Source organism: Cavia porcellus, unplaced genomic scaffold (genome assembly GCF_034190915.1).
Source record: "Cavia porcellus strain 051 isolate PalLab524CR breed Dunkin Hartley unplaced genomic scaffold, mCavPor4.1 scaffold_18, whole genome shotgun sequence".
Taxonomy (NCBI): domain Eukaryota; kingdom Metazoa; phylum Chordata; class Mammalia; order Rodentia; family Caviidae; genus Cavia; species Cavia porcellus.
The window spans coordinates 39,705,080-39,725,733 of record NW_026947501.1 but is presented as its reverse complement, the minus strand read 5'-3'; the positions used below and the strand labels follow the sequence as shown (position 1 = coordinate 39,725,733).

Genomic DNA, 20,654 nt, shown 5'->3' with positions numbered 1-20,654 from the left:
TCCACTCTACACCTCTGTGAGATTTTAGAACTTTGCTCTGTGCCTGTTCTAGTGACCTGCAGCTTACTGTCCTTTATGTTAGTTACTGGTAACTCGTGTTAGACACACAAAAAAATAGACCCTTAGTAATTTACAAGTGAGATGGAGGAGAACTAGGAATTAAGATATGTCCTGAACATGGACCCATTCTCCACTATGAATGCAATCATTATGTACTGCAAGCATGCACTAATAAAAAAGTATGAAATTTTAAAAAGAACTACACCAAGGTCCAGAAAATCCAAGCAAGCCATCATACCAACTTTTCAAAGTGCTTACAGAGATATAAGCACTCAGAAGACAGAGACATCTAAGCCAGATGGCACATAACTGTAATCCCAGGTTTCTGGAAGGCTGAGGCAGGAGGATGTCAAGTGCAAGCCTAAACTGACTAACTTAGTGACTTAAGGAGATGCTGCATCAAAATACAAAAAATAAGGATAAAAGAGGCTGAGGATATAGCTTAGCATGAAGGCTATGATTTTAACTTCAGGCAAACAGGGAAAGAAAATACAAAGAAGGTAGGAGAGAAGGGAAAGTAGACATACTGGAGTATTTATTTATAAAGAGAGTAGACAGGAGCTCTGAGAAGATGTGCCAGATTTCTTGGACTGTCATTAAAAAGCAAATACCATGGACTTCAGTCTTTCAACACAAGGATTCATCTCCCTGGCTTGGAGGAAGGAATCTGAAATTAAACTCCCGCAGCAGATCGGACCCTGCACCACTCCCAGGATCATCCTGGCCTAAGCTGCTCACTCATTCACACTGCACAGAGACAGGAAGAAGCCTGGGGTCACCCTGATGTCCTCAGATGGGCTCCTTTTAACACTGAGGCTACACAGTGCCTAGGAAAATAAAACACACTGATGACAAGGACTTTATGGCCCTTAGAAAATGAATAGTGTTTCCCTGTACAATTTCTGTCATTTTTCTGCAAAATCATCATCAGAGGATATAGGTCCTTGTTCCCACTGGAATCCTCACCCTGTAGACCCACACCTCTGAAGAAGTCCATAATGCAGGCCAAACCTGCCATTCTCACTGTGTTCCGAGCATATCTGGGCATCATGGGGCATCCAGAGCCCACCTGGAAATAAAACCAGCTATAAAATTATACCTCCTCCATCCTGAGCAGGGATTTTTATATTAAGAAACATTTTTATTAATCTGATGTGAATATATACACACCTGACATTTATATAAGGATATATAATTTTATAAGTAAATATATATTAGAGTTTATACTTCAATGAATATAATTTGATAAATATTAATGGAGATAAAGGTGACAGAATATTCACAAATTTTTAAAATATACTTAAGAATTATACATTCATGATAGAAGGCATATTTTTAAAAAAATTTCCATTTAATATTCATAAAGTTGTAACCTATTCTTCAGAAAGAAACAGATAATTTCTTTCAACATGAGTGCTTTTCTTGAGTTTAGCCACCAAATTCAGGAATAACTATTTCTAACATGATTTTAGTCCTCACAGAGTTTGTAAGGGAACAGCAGTGGCCGGAGTCTTTACAGCCTCCAACCATGTTGCTGTGGTGGGAATCTCTGAAAATCACTGTAAGGTGCATTTTCCTTCAGAGCTAGGGCAGATGCTGAGCGGGGTAAGCTTTCCCTCCTGGACCCTGATTTGAACACACGTGCATGTGTCCTAGGGCCAGGTGCTGCGTTGGGGTATTTGGGCTACTGTGGGAGGTGCAGAATTACATGCTATGGACCTCATGCCCACAGCTGCACAAAGCAAGGAATGTATCTCTACCAATTCCATCCAAACACAGAGAATATTTTCCATCATTCTGTTCAAAAGACAGGGCTAGTGCTATGCCCTTCACCACTGCACCCACCAGGGAATTTGCATCTTGCTCCTCAAAGAGGAACTGCCCATGCAAGTCTGAGATAAGAGCTCCCTCGTCACCTCACTCTGGGTAATCAGGACTCCTCACTCCAACTTCTCAAAATGAGGCACCAAGTTCAGCTCCTGGGTCTGCTCATGCTCTACCTGCCTGGTAAGGACATGGGGAGCCTAGGGGGAGATGGGGTGACAGGTGGACTCTGGATGCCCCATGCTGCCCAGGTGTTCTCGGAACACAGTGACAATGGCAAGTTTGACCTGCATCATGGACTTCTTCATCATGCATCATGGAGGCGTGGGTCTGCAGGACGAGGATGCCAGTGGGAACAAGGACCTATATCCTCTGATGATGATTTTGCAGAAAAATGACAGAAATTTTGCAGGGAAATGCTGTGGGTTTCCTTGTGGCTGCTAGTTTAGGGGCCTGTTCTTCAAACTGAATATTTTGTGTGCACATCAAAATGGCAAAAATCATTTAGACGGATGTATATGAAAAAGTGTAAACAATTGAAATGGCTCAAGATGTTTGCATGTGGCCTTGACTTCTTCATCATTTTAGAATCCACAGGAGAGGTGATGACCCAGACTCCACTCTCTCTGTCCATCTCACTTGGAGAGTCAGCCTCCATCTCTTGTACATCCAGTCAGTCTCCTGGCTAGTGATGGAAAAACCTATTTGTATTGGCTTGTGCACAAGCCAGGTCAGGTTCCACAGGAAATGATTTATCAGGTTTCCAATCAAGACTCTTGAGTCTCTGACAGGTTCAGTGGCAGTTTGTCAGAGACATATTTCACTCTCAAAATCAGCAGGGTGGAGGCTGAGGATGCTGGAGTTTACTATTGTTGGCAAGGTATGTATACTCCTCCGACAGTGCAACAGCCCCAAACACAAACCTCCCTGCCTGGGGAGGCCCAGCTGCCCTCCTGCCCTGCTGTCTGGGGAGCAGCACAGCACAGACTTCTCTGTGTGAGAGGAAGGGGCTGAAGAATCAGAACAACAAGTTGCAGCTGAGGCCTCTGCCCTGGAGGAAGATTGAGGAAGACAACAGTGTAACAAGAATATGTTCTTTGCTGAGGGATCTGACACAGAGGGAGAAGGATGCAACTGAGCACTACAGTTTCTTTAGGCCTTTAAAATTCTGTTCCTTTGTGAAAATTAATAAAACCAAAAGAAACACATAAACATGAATTTAGCCAAAAATTATTAATAAAATGGAAATGGCTTAAAAGGTTAGTACTTTATCTTTCACTGCCCTTTCTCTCTCTCTTTTTTTTTTTTTTTTTTTTTTTTTTTGTCTTTTTCATTTTTATTGGTACCGGGGATCAAACTCATGACTGACTGCTTGCAAGCAGGCACTTATGCCACTGAGCTAAATCCCCAGCCCCCTTTCACTACCCTCTTATCATGTTACCCAGGAGGGAATTAACAGCCATACATTGTCTTCTCAGGATGCCCGTCACTCCTGGAGAGCTGCTCCCAGCTCACAAGGCCAGAGGGGACAGATCACATCTGGGCTACCAAGTGTGGTCCCATTGGCCGTACATGGATCATGATGCCGGGCTCTCAGTTCTTACAGACTCCATGATTAATAAAGTTTTCAGCTCAAAAATACAATTTGGGTGACACCACATCTTTCTGATCAATGCAGCAAGGGAAAGGTGGACATCCAAAGTGGGGCTCTGCATCATTGTGCACTGGATCTAACCAGAGAAGTTGGAGGGTGTTTATTTGGTGATATGCAGGCATATAGCAACCATGGGATAGGAGCAAATGAGTCCTGTGAGAAAATTTCTCACAGCATTTCATAACAATGGGAAATGGAATTTATAAATGTTTGTTCCTTTGTTGTGCATTATTACTCACTAAGACACAGAAGAGTTTAGTCACTACAAGGTTCTTTCTTTCTAAGATTTTTACAAGCTAACAGGAAGTTGCATCCTACTACTTCTAGGATTAAACAGTCATCAACACAACCTATCCTTGTGACACTTGATAAATCTCTAGGCCCCAGTATCTTCCTTATTGTTAAAATCCCTCAAGATATCTGCTCTCCCCAAAATTAAAAGTAGACTGAGAGAAAGTGACAAGTTTGTTTTTAAATTATTTTTAAAGAGAATAAAACAGAACAAAACCAATAAAAATGAACCAGTGTAAGTGATACAACATTTTAATACGTTACAAAATCAGCAATAATTAACTGAATGCCTTTTGTTGTCTTCAAAATAGCTGAAGAGATCTTTGGACATAGTAAAAATCAAACAGAACAGAGTAAAATACAAACAATAAAAACAAAACAATAAATACAATAAAGAAATTCAAAACAAGCCAATAGTAAATCCAAAATTGCTACCATAATACGTACTGCTGTCTTTGAAACGGCTGCTCTTGTCATCCGACTTAACATAATCAAAAAAAAAAAAAAAAGAGAGAGAGAGAGAATAAAACCTAACCCAACAAAAGAATGGAAATAATATATGACTTTAAAAACTAGACCATAGAGAATCAACAATGGATGGAACCCTCAGAAGGAGATCCTCTCTAGGTGTCACCTTGTGTACAGCTATCCTCTGAACCTACGATCAGACCACTGGCCCTATATCTGCAATATCAGTGAAACATCAAAGCACCACAGGCATCCAATTGCATTTCACATTGATAGCTATCATGACAGCCTGTGTTTCTGGGTTGGGGAAATTGTGGGGGGTGCACTGATACTTCTTGTTTGTCATCCTGCAAGCTGGAAGGGGCTGAGGACTGACTGTCCACAGACCAGTGGCAGCCTGCAAGGCACTGGTTCTCAGATGGTGCTTGTTTCCTGGTGTGGCCTTTCAAAAATGAAGAGTTTGATAATGGGACAATAATATCTGTTCTAAAAGTTGGCCTTTGGGCCCTACTTCCAAAGTAATATTAAAAAGTCCCATTCACCTCCTCTGATACTTTTATCCATATCTGAATGTGCTCACATGTCAGAGCTTTGACCCATCAGTAGATGTATTGAAAGGTGGACAGATTCTGGTCATATTTTAAAATTAGAGCAAATAAGCTTTACAGACATATTGAATGTGAGATGAGAGAGAAAAGTAAAAGGAGGATAAGTGTCATGTACTTGAATGAGTCACAAGAGAATTTGTGTTGATGTCTATGGGAAACTGCCAAGCTGTGCTCTCTAGATAAACAAGCCCCTTTGCCTGTCCTTCAACTCTATTCATTGAGGAATGCTGAGCTGGTTATATGGAGCTGGTGGTTTCCTTATCCAGCTAGAAGAATGAGATCAAGGCCAGGTAATCATTACCCACAGTGTTGACCTGGGATGGGGGCTCCAGGAGTGGCCTCTGCAATTCCAGGGCTAACACATAAGACAGTATCTCAGCAGAAGCATTGGGACTAAGGAAGAATTACACCATCCAAGAAGGAAAGGTTCCAGCTTTGCAAGCATCAAATATACTGTCTAATTGGAGAGCCTCTGTGGCTGGTACAGCCAATGCCTGCAAAGTGTCTCTTTCTAAACGCTCAGCCATGACCCCGACCCACATCTCTGATTGATACTGATAAAAGCCATGAACTTTTGGAATTCATGGCCTCTAGTTCCATGAATAACATTGGTTCCCAGAGCTCCTGAACTGTAGGATTTTCTCTCTTTGTCATTATCTTGCACCTGTGTGCTGTATTGCCAGGTGGAACTGACTGATAAACTCCACAGGAGATTAATAAATGTACATGGAGTGGCAATAGGCATGAGGAGTGGAACTTCAGAATTTCAAGATGCCATCAGTCTTCCAATCTTCAGTGTTCTAGGGACAGATGAAATGTGAGATTCTGGAGGTCAGGGATTCAGTCTTAGCTGCAGTCTCATCAGGCAATGAATGTTCACAGAAGAAGACAGCCTGGGTCCTGCAATGTAACCCAAAATGCAGAAGTCAAAACAGGAGTTCAAACCTGCACTGGAAACTATAGATGAGGGCTAACGATGTAAGTATTAAATGAAAGCAGGGAAGATTCCTTTTCAGCTCCCAAAGAGTGATATAAGCCTTAAATGTAAAGGAAAACTGCATTTCTTTGAGTTTTCTCTTTCTACCTAGTTCACTAAGAGGATGTCAGTTATGCTTATATCTTTTCTCTAAATTAAGGAGAACTTAAATAAATGTCTGAATCATGATATTAGTTATTGAGATCTTTCTAGTTGAAGGCTCCTGTAACATGCTCACTTATAAATACGTTTGCTGAACACGTACTTTCTGGTGGGTTCTGCTTCCATTTTCACTATTCAGTTGGTATGTTTTCTATTTTTTGTTTTTCTTGCCTTCCCTTGATGTTTTTTCAATGATCACTTCTTTCTTTAAAAGTGCATCATTGAGGTGTATTCCAGCTGCAGTCCTGAGGCGTCAGGGAAGGGGAATTGCCCAACAACTAGAAAGGCGGCTTTTGGGCTGGGTTCCCCATCCAAGTTCAAGAACAGGAGCAGGACTCTGGAGTTCTGGGCCTGCCAGCCCCAACAATTCCAGAGGCTGGGCAGCCTGGGGTGAGTGTGCCCACACCATCCCCTGAGCCCAGCTAGTTTGGGATCCTAGCTTGGCCCCGGACAGGGAACTTTACTGCTTCCTGTGGCACTGGACCAGCTCAGTGCATCTTGAGCTGACCTGCCCCGCCCCCAGTGACCCTTTCTCAATCTGGGGACCTGGGTGGCCAAAGGCCCAGGAGCTGAGGGAATAGAAGAGGATTTCCTACAGGCCCTGGGGAAGCCTTGCTATAGCACTTGAAACACAGAAATATAGGAAAATGACAAAACAAAAGACCAAAATACAATCCGAAAAATCCAGCCCATCCCAAGAAACCCTAGGAGCAATGTACACAGAAGAAAATATATGCCATACACCTGAAATAGCTGAAATAATAGCAACTTAAGTAAAGAAGCAACTCCGGGAAGCTTTAAAGGAATTTAAAGGAGAAATAATCTCCTGAGTAAAAGAAAAAATGACCAGATGCAGATGTCTTTGTAAAACCTCAGAGTCGAAACTGATGATGAAGAACCTGGTGCCTCCCATGTACTATTATTTCCTCATAATAAATTATGCAAGGTCACTTGCTCAGTTCATAGAGCTTGATTTCCAGTGCTCTTCCCCTCATTGAACCCATCATCTCACCTACAGACCAGTGACAGCGTGGCTTTACTCTCTCACAGCTTTGATGGGACTCTCAAACTGACCCCTTTCCACAGTGACCACCTCAGATACCCTCCAGGGCCATGTCAGTCACTGGCTCAAATTACTCTGAGATGGTAAAAACCTTGATTCAATGGTGACATTCTGACGTTTAGAATATTGCTTTAAACTATGGGCTATAGCTGTGTAATATTTATTAAAAGGAACAGTAGATATGAGAACGATATTTTATGATCATTCTGAACAGTAGTACAATTTTTCATTGTATGTTAAAATCAAGAGAAATCTTCCTTCAAGAAAGGTTTTGATAAATCCGGAATGTGTGTGTTTGTGGGCATCTGTGTGTATACATTTCTACAAGGAAACAGGCATCCTTAGAAATTTACAAATTTCAAAACCTATTCACAAGCAAATTCACATCCACTATGTAGGGCATATATTTTTTTCCTTTTCCCTTTTGTGTTCCATGGAAAAGCAAATTTACAACTTGAAGATAAATATTTTACTCTGTATCATACTTCTTTTAACTTTGGTGCTTTTATATCATTTAATTTCTAGATCATATAAAATATTTTTCTAATACTTACAAATATAAGATGATGAGAGTTTACCTGCTCCTATCAGAAGATCTTACATTTAAAAAAATATTAAGATGAGTTCTCATGAAGTGAGAATTTCTTTGTTCCCAAGGCTAAGAAGCAGGAGCCTTCCCCTCCCAGAGACTGATCTGCACACGCCCCCATATCTTGGGGACTTCAGTCCTGTCTGGGATGGGCACAGCCCTGAATATTCTGTACCTGATGGAGACTCGGACACAGCATGGACTGTAGCTCTATCGTTTTCCTCCCAATGCAGAGATATTTTATACCACTGGGCTCACATGAGAAGCCTCCCACCATGCTGTTCTCTCTTTCTACACCACTGCACCCACCATGGAATTTGCATTTTGTCCCCAGGGAGGACCTTCCCAAGAAAGTTTCATATATAAGCTGGCTCTAGCTTTGCCTTAACTGATCAGGACTCTTCAATTCAGTTTCATGAAATGAGGCTTGCTTTCCAGCTCCTGGGGCTGCTACTGCTCTGGATCACTGGTAAGGACACAGGGATATCAGGAGGGGCATGAGGTGAGAGGGAGAGCCTCGGGGTCCCACTGCCACTCAAATGATTTCTGTCCACACCTGAGATGTGCAGCCCTCACTTGAACCATGGGAGTGTGAGGTTAGACCAGAGTGAAGAAAATTCTTAAAGGACTCAGGACCTGACCTATCAGGAAGACTTCCAAAAAAGAAAGAGAGGGTTGCTCATACCAATTCTAGAGGGATTCTTGTGATTCTTGTGATTAGGAAAAAAATTTAAAAAAAAAAATATATATATATGACAATACTTTCACCATTTTAGGATCCACAGGAGATGTTGTGATGACACAGACCCCACAATCTCTCTCCATCTCCTCGGGAGAGCAGCCTCCATCTCCTGCAGGTCCAGTGAGAGCCTCCTGCATAGTGATGGAAACACCTATTTGAGCTAGGTGTTGCACAAGCCAGGCCAGGCTCCTCAGGGCATGATTTATAAAGTTTCCAACTGGTTTTCTGGCATCTCAAACAGGTTCAGTGGCAGTGCCTCAGGGACAGATTTCACACTCAAAATCAGCAAGGTGGAGGCTGAGGACACAGGAGTTTATTATTGTTTACAAGATACAAAATATCCTACCACAGTGACACAGCCCTAAACAAAAACCTCCCAGCCAAGAGATGCCCAGCTGCCCTCCTGCACTGCTCTCTGGGGAGCAGCACAGCACAGACCGCGCTGTGTGAGAGAGAGGGGTTGAAGAACAAGTTGCAGCTGAGGCCTCTGTCCAGTAGTAAGAGTGAAGGAAACAACAGAGCAGCTGGGATGTGTGCTCTGCTGAGTGTCTGGCACAGAGGTAGAAGGATGGAGAAGACTCCCTTGGGGATATCATGAGTATGCATTGTCCTCTCAGCCTGCCTGTCACTCCTGCACAGCCATCCCCCTGTCCTGAGACTCGTGGATCATCTGGAAGTGATGCATCATGCAGATCTCTTGGTCTTACTGCCTCCATGAAGATTAAAGCTCCTGGACAAAACAAACTTCAGTCCTGTCACATCTCTCTCATCAATGTAGCACAGCATATGTGAGCAGCCAAATTGTGATTCTGCCTCATCATATACTGCGGATGACTTGAGAGAAGCTGAAGGATCTTCATTTGGTGATACCCGGAAATAAAGCTATCATGCGATGATGGCAAACAACTTGTCAGAAAATGCTTCATAACACTTAGCAGCAAGTACACAAGGGTTTTTTTTTTTTGGGGGGGCCATTTTTGCTTCCATTCTTCAGTACCACTCACAAAGACATATGCAGCTTTATTCTCCACAAGGATCTTTCTTTCCGTACGTTTTACAAGCAAACAAGACATGCAGACTAATTTCTGTCAAAATTAAGGCATTCATCTCACAACACCACCCATCTTCGTAAGTATCATTAGCCTCCATTTCTTCTTTTCCAGAAAATTCTACAGGGCCACTTCTTTTCAGAGAGAAAGAGGGAGAGGGAGGGAGGGGGAAAGAGAAACAGAGACAGAGACACACAGAGAGACGCACCAAGAAAAGGAAAAAAAAAAAAAAAGGAGATCCTATAGAGCTAAGACAAAGTTTTAAAAATGATTCTCTTTCTCAAATGTATAATTAAACTGCTGAATGAACATCAAAATATCTTCTAGGACAAGATATTGTAAATGGCCAAAACATTGTGTCTTTTAGGCGGTCACAGCTCTTTTGAGGAAGGGGCCAGATTTCAAACATTACTTTTATAAGAGCTGACCCCATCCTGCCATGTGTTTGTCAGTCCTGTGAAGGGCAAGGAAAATTGCTAACATTCCCCTTTCAATTACCTTGAAACATTTTCTTCTACCATGCTGTTGCTATAGCAAACTCAAACACGGCAGCAACACACAAGATCCAGAGATAGATTTGTTTGTGTTTTGGGACAGTGACAAGAAATCAGTTCTTATAAAAATGTGAGATCCAAAGGCTCAGGGAGAGAGGCTTTTGTGAGGTTACAAAGGGGAAGTACAGAGGTAGGGCACTTGGCTGTCTTTGATTGGTCCCTCAATATGTGTCATACTGACCACCTGGGCATCACAGTGACCTGCCTATTCTGAGAAACAAAAGTAGCAGGAACTGTAGCAGGCACTGCTATCTGGGCAACAAACAGAAACTCAAGCTGTGGGAGTGTGGGCTTTTTCTGCTACACTTTGATCTGCTTTAAAAAGTGCAGATCTCTTTGCAGTATCTCACAGCACTGAAGCAGTGAAGAATCACATACCACGGGTGTATCATTATTTCCGCAGAATAAGTTTTGCAGGATCACTTGCTTAGTTCATCGAACTTGATTCCCAGTGTTCTTCCCCTGATTTGAATCCATACTCTTTCCTACCCCCATCTTCAGGCATCTATAGCACGCAAGCCATTCTGTACACTGCAACAACTCTCTTCTCGTACCTGATATCACAAGCTTATTATTCTCCTCTCATCAGCCCACTGGCCACACCCCATTAAAAAAGCAATACCAGAACATGCATGAAATCAAAAAAGATATACTGTCAGACAGTAGAAAGCAGGCAGGGAAGAACACACTGGATCTACTTGCAGCTCAGGAAAATCCCAATTACAGGCTGTAGGTGTAATTCACAGAAGTGATTAACTAGCAATGCAGTGCAGAGGTCCTGAGGTCTGTCTCAAACACACCACAATAAAACAAAAGAAGCTAGGTAAGAAAAAAGAACAAAAGAAAGGGAGAGGGAGAGAGAGAGAGAGAGAGAGAGAGAGAGAGACAGAGAGAGACAGAGAGAGACAGAGAGAATCTAATGTAGATCCATAGCCAGACCAGTGTCCCCTGAATCTGTGTGCATGGATCATCACGACATGAGGAGTTTTCAGAGTCCTGCCCCAGAATCCAAGAATGGCAGCCAAGCATGGGGATAGGGACCATGACAGTAAATCAGGGCTAAGAGATCGCTGAATACTTTAGGCAGAGAGTTAATTTGATATGAGATTTTTTCTTTTGTTTTGGGGCAAAAAGAGTTTTTATCATTATTATTCTGTGTTTTACATGAGAGTTGGATCATATCTAACTTCAAATAAAAAATCACGTCATTGGGGAAAATCAGTGACTTACACAGGATGGCTAAGATGATGAGCTGAGGATCTCACCATGTGTCTGAAGTGATCACCACACCTCCTCCACATGGAAAAAAAAAAAAAAACAGTGGGCCTGAGAATGACTCCATCATTCTGGTACCACTCAAATTCAAAGCTCGAACTTGTTTGCACATAGCCTTGGGGCAAAGGTGCCCAAATGACAACCTGTCTGGAGGGGGGCATAGCCAGGAAATTACACAGAAATGTTCACGAATCCTATTTAAGGACCACAAAGTCAGACCCTCTAGGTATTAAAAATAGAATAGATAAACTAAATACCAATGAAAATATCAGACAGAAAAAGGCTCTTTCCGTACTTCTGATTTGGGACTTCTGAGAGGATAGCAAGGAAATAAATTATAAACCTGATATTACATAAAAAGAGAAGGAAACTACAGGAAAAAAATTAATCAGCTCAATACATTTTATACACATTGTAAATCATTCAAATCATCCTTATAATCCAGCCACACGTATTATTCACAATCAATTGGTGTTTTATTTTTATTTAATCAATGTAATATTATCTGTTATTTTGCTGTCAACAGACTATTGCTCGTTATTTTCTTAGGTATGAAATATTAAAATAAAATCTTATACTCTTTTGTAGTTTCATATGAGGCATTGGAACACTTCCATAGAACACAGCCAAACTTCAAGTGGTGTGTAATTTTTAAAACTTGCCTATTTCCAGGGAAAAGAATGTGAAAGCTGACTTAGTGTGTCCAAGTCTGAAGTTAACCACTTGTGGTCTCCTCCGCATATGCATTAAGCTTTAGAACTTGGTATTGTGACTGCTCCAATGAGATGAAATTTATTTTCTTTAATTTCATTTACTAATGATTCTTGTGATACAAATGAGGAATGGGGGCTTAAGATACCAGATCAGTCCAACAAGTGAACTTTCCAATTTCTCAGACTGTTTGGAAAAAGCCCACACATTCAGAAGACAAAGTCACCCAAGACAGATAGTGAATGACTGTCAGCCCAGCACACTGAGGCTGAGGCCCAGGAAGGACAGGACAGAAACTGGGCAGTTGAACAACACAATGAAACCTAGTCTCAGAGTCAGAGAAATACAAAGGACTGGTTATGTAGCTCAGTGTGAGCTTCCTCGATTTAAGCCCCAACACACACACACACACACACACACACACACACACACACACACACATACACACACACACACACAGTGATAAGAACATCCAGAGTCCTTATTTACAATAAAATTGCACACTACAGAATCCTTATTTACTTCTTTTACCACAAACACACTTTCCCAAATGTGTGAGAGGCACATTGCAGCTGTTGGGCTGCCACACACAAAAACAAACTTACAGACTAATGACAGCATGGCTTTACTCTCTCACAGCTTTGGAAGAAGTCTCAAACTCACCCCCTTTCCACAGTGACCAACTCAGAAAACATCCAGGACTATGTCAGCTTTTGCTTCAAATTGCCCTGAGACATTAAAACACTGGATTCAATCGTGACATTGTTATTGAGAATGGCTCTTTAAACCATGGACCATGGCTGCCCAATATCTATTTTTAAAAAATGTAGATATGAGAAGGATGCTTTAGGAATATTTAACAAGAGAGTAGCATAAATTATTCCTCATTCATTTTGGATAAAAGCAAGAGAAACAGTACCCTAACAAAGATTTTGATAAATCTGGTGTGTGTGTGTGTGTGTGTGTGTGTGTGTGTAGATATACATATCTACAAGAGAGCAGTCTTGACCAGATATTTACTGATTTCAAAATCTATTCACAGGAATTTTACATCCACTATGTAAGTTCTATTTTTTTGTCCTTTCCTCTTGCCTTCAAAAGAGTTACTGATTTCCAAGTTGAAGACAGCTACATGTATGTGTATCATCGCTTTTGATTTTACTGCTCTGGTGTCATTTAATTGTTAGGTAAGCTTCAAGACTATTTCTAATACTTGTTTGTAAGATTATGAAAGTTAACTGGTTACAACAAAATGGCTCCTCATCTCTGCTACCTGCTCCTCAGGTAGAAAATGCTAAAGACGAGTTCTCATGAAGAGAGAATTGCATCTTTCTCCTCCAGGAGGCTAAGAGCCATGACACTTCCCATCCCAGAGACTTGCACATACCCTGTATCCTGGGACTGCAGTCCTGTCTGGATGGGCAGAGCCCTGAGCAGTGTGTCTGTGTTGCAGACACACATTTTCCCAGGGATCCTTGCACTCACTGCTGCACACAGCATAAATTGTAGCTCTATTGTTTTCCTCCCCATTCAGAGGACATTTTAGAACAGATTTTGGATTGTTTAGTTTTGTTTGGGACCTGGGATGGAACTCACATCTGCATGCTCACTAGGCAGACACTTACGACACTGTGCTAAACACCCAACAAAGAGGATATTTTATACCACTAGGCACACAAGGGAAACCTCCCATCATGCTCTTCACTCCTTCTGCACCACTGCACCCACCAGGGAATTTGCATTTTGTCTCCAGGGTGGACCTTCCCAAGCAAGTCTCAGATAAAATCTGACACTAACTTGGCCTTGCCTGATCAGGACTCTTCAGTTCAGTTTCTCAAAATGAGGCTCCCTCTTCAGCCCCTGGGGCTGCTACTCTTCTGTATCACTGGTAAGGACACAGGGGGATAAGGAGGAACATGAAGTGAGGGTGAGTTTAAGGGACGCTCTGCTGCCTGGCTGAATTCTGTACATAACTGAGATGTGCATCCATGACTTGAAGCATGGATGTGTGAGTTTAGATCAGCAAGTGAAGAAAATCCCCAAAGGACTCAGGAGGTGTCCTCTCATGAAGACTGCCATAAAGAAAGATAGGGCTGCTCAGATGAGTTCTAGAGGGAATCATGTGACTAGATATCCTGTCAATTATCTCAAAATTTAAAAATCTTCTTTTTAAATTAATTACAAATATAATGTAGCTCAATACTTACAAGAAAGCAAAAGCTAGGTAATTGACTCATGGTGTTTGTATGTGATTTGCCCTTCTTCTTCATCATTTTAGGATCCACGGGAGATGTTGTGGTGACCCAGACCCCACTCTCTCTGTCCATCACCCCTGGAGAGCCGGCCTCTATCTCCTGCAGGTCCAGCCAGAGCCTCCTCTATAGTAATGGAAATACCTATTTGCATTGGTTTGTGCACAAGCCAGGCCAGGCTCCACATGGTGTGATTTACCTGGTTTCATACCGGTATTCTGGTATCTCAGACAGATTCAGTGGCAGTGGGTCAGGGACAGATTTTGTCCTCAAAATTAGCAAGGTGGAGGCTGAGTACGCTGGAGTTTATTACTGTGTGCAAAGTACACATGAACCTCGCACAGTGCTACAGCCCCGAACACAAACCTCCCTGCCTGAGGAGCCCAGCTGCCCTCCTGCTCTGCTGTCTGGGGAGCAGCAGAGCGCAGCCTGCTCTCTGTGAGAGGAAGAGGCTGAAGAAGCAGAACAACAAGTTGTAACTGAGGTCTCTGCCCTGCCCAGAGAATGAGGAAGACAACACTACAGCCAGGATCTGCGTTCTGGTGAGGAAGCTGACTCAGAGAGAGAATGGAGCTGAACTCCAGAGCTTCTTTAGTGCCTTAAAACTTCTGTTGTTTTATGAAACTGAAAAAAATACAAACCAAATGAACCATGAATTTCGCTAAAATGACCAACAAGCTAGAAATGGCCTCCACAGTTGGAAATTTCTCTTGCAATTTCTCACATCATGCTAATCCAGTGGAAAATGGTCACCATGGACCATCCTTTCAGCCAAGCTGGTACTCCTATGATGCTGTGCCCATTTCCAGAGGGCAGAATTAAAGGGATCACTTCTGGTATTGCAACGTTGGGCTTTGTGTGACTCCACAGATCATCGGAAGTGGTGCCTCACGCAGGGCTCTTGGTCTTACTGACTCCATGGTGAGTAAAGGTCCTGGCCTAAAGAAACCTCAGTCATGTCATGTCTGTCTAGTCAATGTAGCAAAGCAAAGGTGAGCATCCAAATTGTGATTCTGCCTCGAGGTACCTGAGGATGACCTCAGAGAAGTTGGAAGATCCTTATTTGGTGATATCCAGGAATACAGCTACCTTTCAAGGGGCAAACAAATCCTTGCTGTTTTATGGGCAATGTTTGAATCTGTTCTCCATCACAAGCACATATGCAGCTTTAGTCTCCACAAGGATCTTTTTTCCAAGGTTTCTTTTGGAAAACAAGACACCCAGACCTGACACTTTCAGAATTAAGGCAGGTAACTCACACTTCCCCTCAATCTCTTGATGGGTGGTAAATCTCAATAGGCTTAATTTATTGCTTTTTGTGAAAATCCTCAAAGCCCACTGCTATCCTCAAAGCGTTGTTGTTATTGAATATGTTTTTTTTTTTTTTTTTTTTTGGTACCTGGAATTGAACTCATGACCTTATGGTTGCGAGGCAAACATTTGTGCCTCTGTACTATAACCCCATGTCAAATTTAAATGTAAGATGAGAGAAATGAAGAGTCTGATAATAAGGACAACTGGTACCTCTTTGCTGTTTTTGACCTTTCACATATCTTTGTAAGTGAACATTAATAAGTTCCTCTTATGCCATTATCAAGTTTTGTAGACCTGTAAGCAGCTGTTTTGAAAGGTGGGAAGGATTTAGTCATGGTTTAAAGACAGAAAGAACAAGGTTGGTGACATCCTGGACATGAATTGGAACAGAAAAAGCAAATCAAAGACTGCTTTATATTTGGAAAGGAGCCAACACAGAATTCACAATGAAGCCTCCATAGACAGGAAGGCCGAGAAAGCAACACTGGGAAACAAGGGGAACTAAGGACTTGCAGTGGAACATATTTCCAATACTGAGATGGCCCCAGACGTCCAGTCAACCCTTGCATATGTGGGATTCTGGAGCTCTGGGAAGTGATGTGAACTGGAGATGCAAATATAGGGATAGAGGTGAGGTCACCAGGAAACCGGGGCAAGTAGATGAGGACAGACTGGTCCCTAAAAGGCAGCCCAGTTCTCAGAAGTCAGGACACAAGGAGAAACCCACAATGGAGGCTGTGGAGTAGGAGTCATCTGTAGGAAGGAGAGGGGGGGGGAATGGACAGAGACAGGGACAGAAACAGACAGAGTGAGACCCAGACGGGGACACAGGAAGGGTAAGAAATTGAAATCCTAGAGTCAAGACAATACTTTAAGAATCTATTTTTCTTTCACAAATGTAAAATTAAGGTGTTGAATGAACATTAAAATTACTTTTAGGGCGGGTTGTTAGAAACCACCTAACCATTGTGTCTCTTAGAAAATCGCAGCTCTTTCCAGGGAGGGCAAGATTTCCAACATGATTTTTAAAACAGACAGCCCCTTGCTGCCACCTGTTGGTCAGTCCTATGAAGCGCAAGTCCCATGGAAAATTGCTCTTAACCTTCCCCTTTCAAGTACCATCAAACTTTTTCTACCATGCGGTTGCTATGGCAAATAGTAAAGCCAAAAGGACACACAGGATTCAGAGGCAGATTTATTCACTCTTCTGATCAAGGACAAGGAATCAGTACTTATATCAATGTCAGCCAGGAAGTCTCAAGGAGAGTGGTTTTTATGGTGTTACTATGTGGAAGTACAGAGCTAGAGCACGTGGCTGTCTGTGATTGGTTCTTACAACATGTGTCACAGTGACCAGGTATGCATTCCAGTCACCTGCCATTACCAAGAAACAGAAGTAACAGGAGCTATAGCAGAATCGGGGCTAGGAACAGAAACTCAAGTACACTGGCTTGCTTGGGGGGGGGTGTTTCTGCTCCTCTGCGATGTGCTTTAGCAAGTGCACATCTCTTTGCAATATCTCAGAGTACTGAAGCTGTGAAGAGCCGGATGCCTCGCCTGTGCTGTTATTTCCTTAGAATATGATGTGCAAGGTCACATCATAGTTGTACAAATATTAATGAGGTGATATAATTATAATAGATCACCCACTGACGCTCCTTCTCCCCCAGAATTTGAGATTTTACCCATGAAGTTGAAAGATTTTTCAGATAACTTTTATAAAGCAATGGGCAAGGGTTATGCAAGCTAAAAAAAACTACACAGGAAAACGCATGAGGGCGGGGCTACAACTCAGAGGTACCTCGCCTCTGGAGCAGGTCCAAGGTCCTGAGTTTAATTCCTGTGCCCGCCCCCAAATACATGGAAGCAAACACTTGTTCAAATACTGTGAGGCACCAATATAAACTACTACAGAGCCCGACTGTAGCTTTTTCTTCCTTACGATCAGAGATTTTCCCCAGGAAGGTGGAAGATTTTTAACATAAAGTTACAAAGAAATGCGCACGTGCTGCCCCTTCCTGGTCATTCTCATGCACTGCAAATTCTTAGGAAGATCTTTTCTCGGATTTCTTCTTTCAGACATACAGAAATATTTGATTCACCATCCTGTTATCCATTTTAAAGACTACAGAACAGACTGAATATCTCACAGCACTGAATCGCTGGACCATTTGATGACTCTCGTGTACCGTTATTCCTATTTTCTCTGTTGGAAACAGCTTGAGAAGGAACATGGTGGTTCAAGTCCATTTGCTTTCTTTATCGAGCTAGATTCTTAGTGCTCTTTCCATCATCTGAACGGCACCTCTTACCCACCTAATCCTCAGGTAAATAGAGCACTACTGCCAACACACACACACACACACACACACACACACACACACACACACACACAAATGATTCCTCAAATACTACAAAGGCACAGTGTACAACAGCAGGAAATGAGTGTAAGCTGATGAGGACAGACTGGTCCCTACCAACCCACAGAAGTCTAAACACAGGGAAAACTAGCACTGGGGTCTGTGACAGAAGAGTCACCTGTGAGGAGGAGACACAGAGAAGAAGAGGGAGAGGGAGAGAGGGAGGAAGAGACACAGAGACAGAGAGACACAGAGAGACACACCGAGAAAGGGAGAAAAAGGAGATCCTATAGAGTCAAGATGAAGTTTTAAAAATGATTTTCTTTCTCAAATTTAAAATTAAACTGTTGAATGAACATCAAAATGTCTTGCAGGGCTAGATGTTATAAACGGCTGAAACACTGTGTTTCTTAGGCAGTCGCAGCTCTTTTGGGGAAGGGGCCAGATTTCAAACATTATTTTTTTAAGAGACGGCCTCATCCTGCCCCGTGTTTGTCAGTCCTGTGAAAAGCAAGTTCCCAGGAAAATTGCTAACATTCCCCTTTCAATTATCTTGAAACATTTTCTTCTACAATGCTGTTGCTATGGCAAATACAAACACGGCAGCAACTCACAACACGCAGAGACATATTTATTTGTGTTTTGAGGCAGAAACAAGAAATTGATTCTTTTTTATTTAAAGTAAAAAAACTAAAATAAAACAGTAAAAGGTTACAAGTAATACAGAGTTTCAAAAAATAATCAGTAAGTAATCACTAATTAATAGATTACATATTGTCATCTGAGAAATAGTTGATCAAGTTACAAAATTAAGGATACAAAGTGGACATTCAAACAGTGAGACTGCAAACAGCTGTGTTCAATGATCCAACAAAAACTTAGTAATATGGACATTTATCTTACACAACTAAACACACTTGCAATTGCATCCTTTAGAGCATTTTCTTTTCCTCTCTTTTTTACATAACATTTACACATTTTGAGTTTTATTACTCCCACAGTTCTTATCACTTGTTTGGGAAGAGAATAAAACCAAATGTAACCAAACAAAGCAGTCAGTCAAAACAAAGGATGGACATAGTACATGATGTAAAAACAGAATATAACATAATCAACAATGGTTATCATAATGCCTCTTGCTACCTTAAAAAGAGAAAACAATTCTTATAAAAATGTGAGATCCAAAGGCTCAGGGAGAAAGACTTTTGTGGGGTTAAAAAGAAAAGGACAGAGGTAGAGCACGTGGCTGTCATTGATTGGTTCTTACAATATGTGTCATACTGACCAGCTGGGCATCACACTGACCTGCCTGTTCTCAGAAACAGAAGTAGCAGGAACTGTAACAGGAACTGCTAACTGGGCCACAAAAAGAAACTCAAGTACACTTCTGTGGAACTGCAGGGCTTTTTCTATTGCATTGTGATTTGCTATAACAGGTGTAGATCTCTTTGTAAACCTCAGAGTTGAAGTTGTGATGAAACTGATGCCTCCTGTGTACCATTATTTCCTCAAAATAAATTGTGCGAGGTCACTTGCTTAGTTCATGGAGCTCGATTCCCAGTGCTCTTCCCCTGATTTGAACTCATCATCTCACCTACATTCATCCTGAGGCAACTACAGCACACAAGCCATTCTGTATATTGCAGCAACCCTCCTCGCTTGCACATGATATCACAAGCTTATTATTCTCCTCTCAACTGACTCACTGAACGCACCTACTTAAAAATAACCTATACCGGAAAATGCATGAATTCATATCAGATAAAGAGTTACACTGTAGACAGCAAGCGGGGAAGATCACACCTTATCTACACGCAGCTCAGGAAAATCCCACTTTCAACCAGCAGGTATAACTTGTGGCAGAGCTTCACTAGTATGCACAAGTCCTGAGGTCTGTCTCCAACACCTCACTATAGAAAAAATGAAAGAAAGAGAAAGAAAGAAAGAAAGAAAGAAAGAAAGAAAGAAAGAAAGAAAGAAAGAAAGAAAAGGATCCAATGTTCATCCATAGCCAAGCCAGTCTCCCCTGAATCTGTGGACATGAATCTGCATATGAGGAGTCTTAAGAGTTCTGCATGAGACTCCAAACATAGCAGCCAAGGATTTTAACCAAGCAGGGGGCCTAGGGACCAAGACTGTAATTCAGAACAAAGAGAAATTTTTCAATCCTTTAAGTAGAGGGTTTATTTCATATGGGTTTTTCCTTTTGTCTGTTGGGGAAAGGAGATATTATCATTAGTATTTTGTGTTTTAAATGAGAGATGGATCATTCCTACCTTCAAGTGAAAAATCACAGCATAGGTGACAATTTCCTGACTTACACAGAATGGCTAAGATAAAGAGCTGAGGATCTCATCCTGGGTCTGAAGTGATTTCCACGCCTCTTGCACAGGGAAGAAAATCTCTGGCCAGAGAATGATTCCATCCAGCCTTCACTCCTCAGGGCGGTTGTTTTTTGGCTGCAAATGAAGACCTCAGCTAGCACAAGACTCTCCTCAGCTCTCAAACAGCATGAGGACCATGGCAAGCTAAGGTGAGTCAGCAGCTCCAGTGATACCATCAAAGCTAACTGCTAGGAGGCCACTGCTGTGGCCACTGAGTAGATATTGCACCTAAGCCCTATCCCATACTCCAGCCTCACCATTTAATACTGTGCATGCCCTGTCACCATTTGTACAAGCGAAGATCATATGGGTCTTCTC

At 42.0% G+C, this 20,654-nt stretch overlaps 1 long non-coding RNA gene across 1 annotated transcript in view; it reads right to left on the bottom strand.

The window, feature by feature from the left end:
- Positions 1 to 4,127: 4,127 nt before the first annotated feature.
- The window catches only part of LOC111756564 (uncharacterized), a 44,760-nt gene continuing 28,233 nt past the window's right edge, over positions 4,128 to 20,654 (bottom strand). The window contains exon 4 of the long non-coding RNA XR_010040717.1: positions 4,128 to 5,805. This is a non-coding gene — a long non-coding RNA (uncharacterized LOC111756564). The remainder of the gene's footprint in view (positions 5,806 to 20,654) is intronic.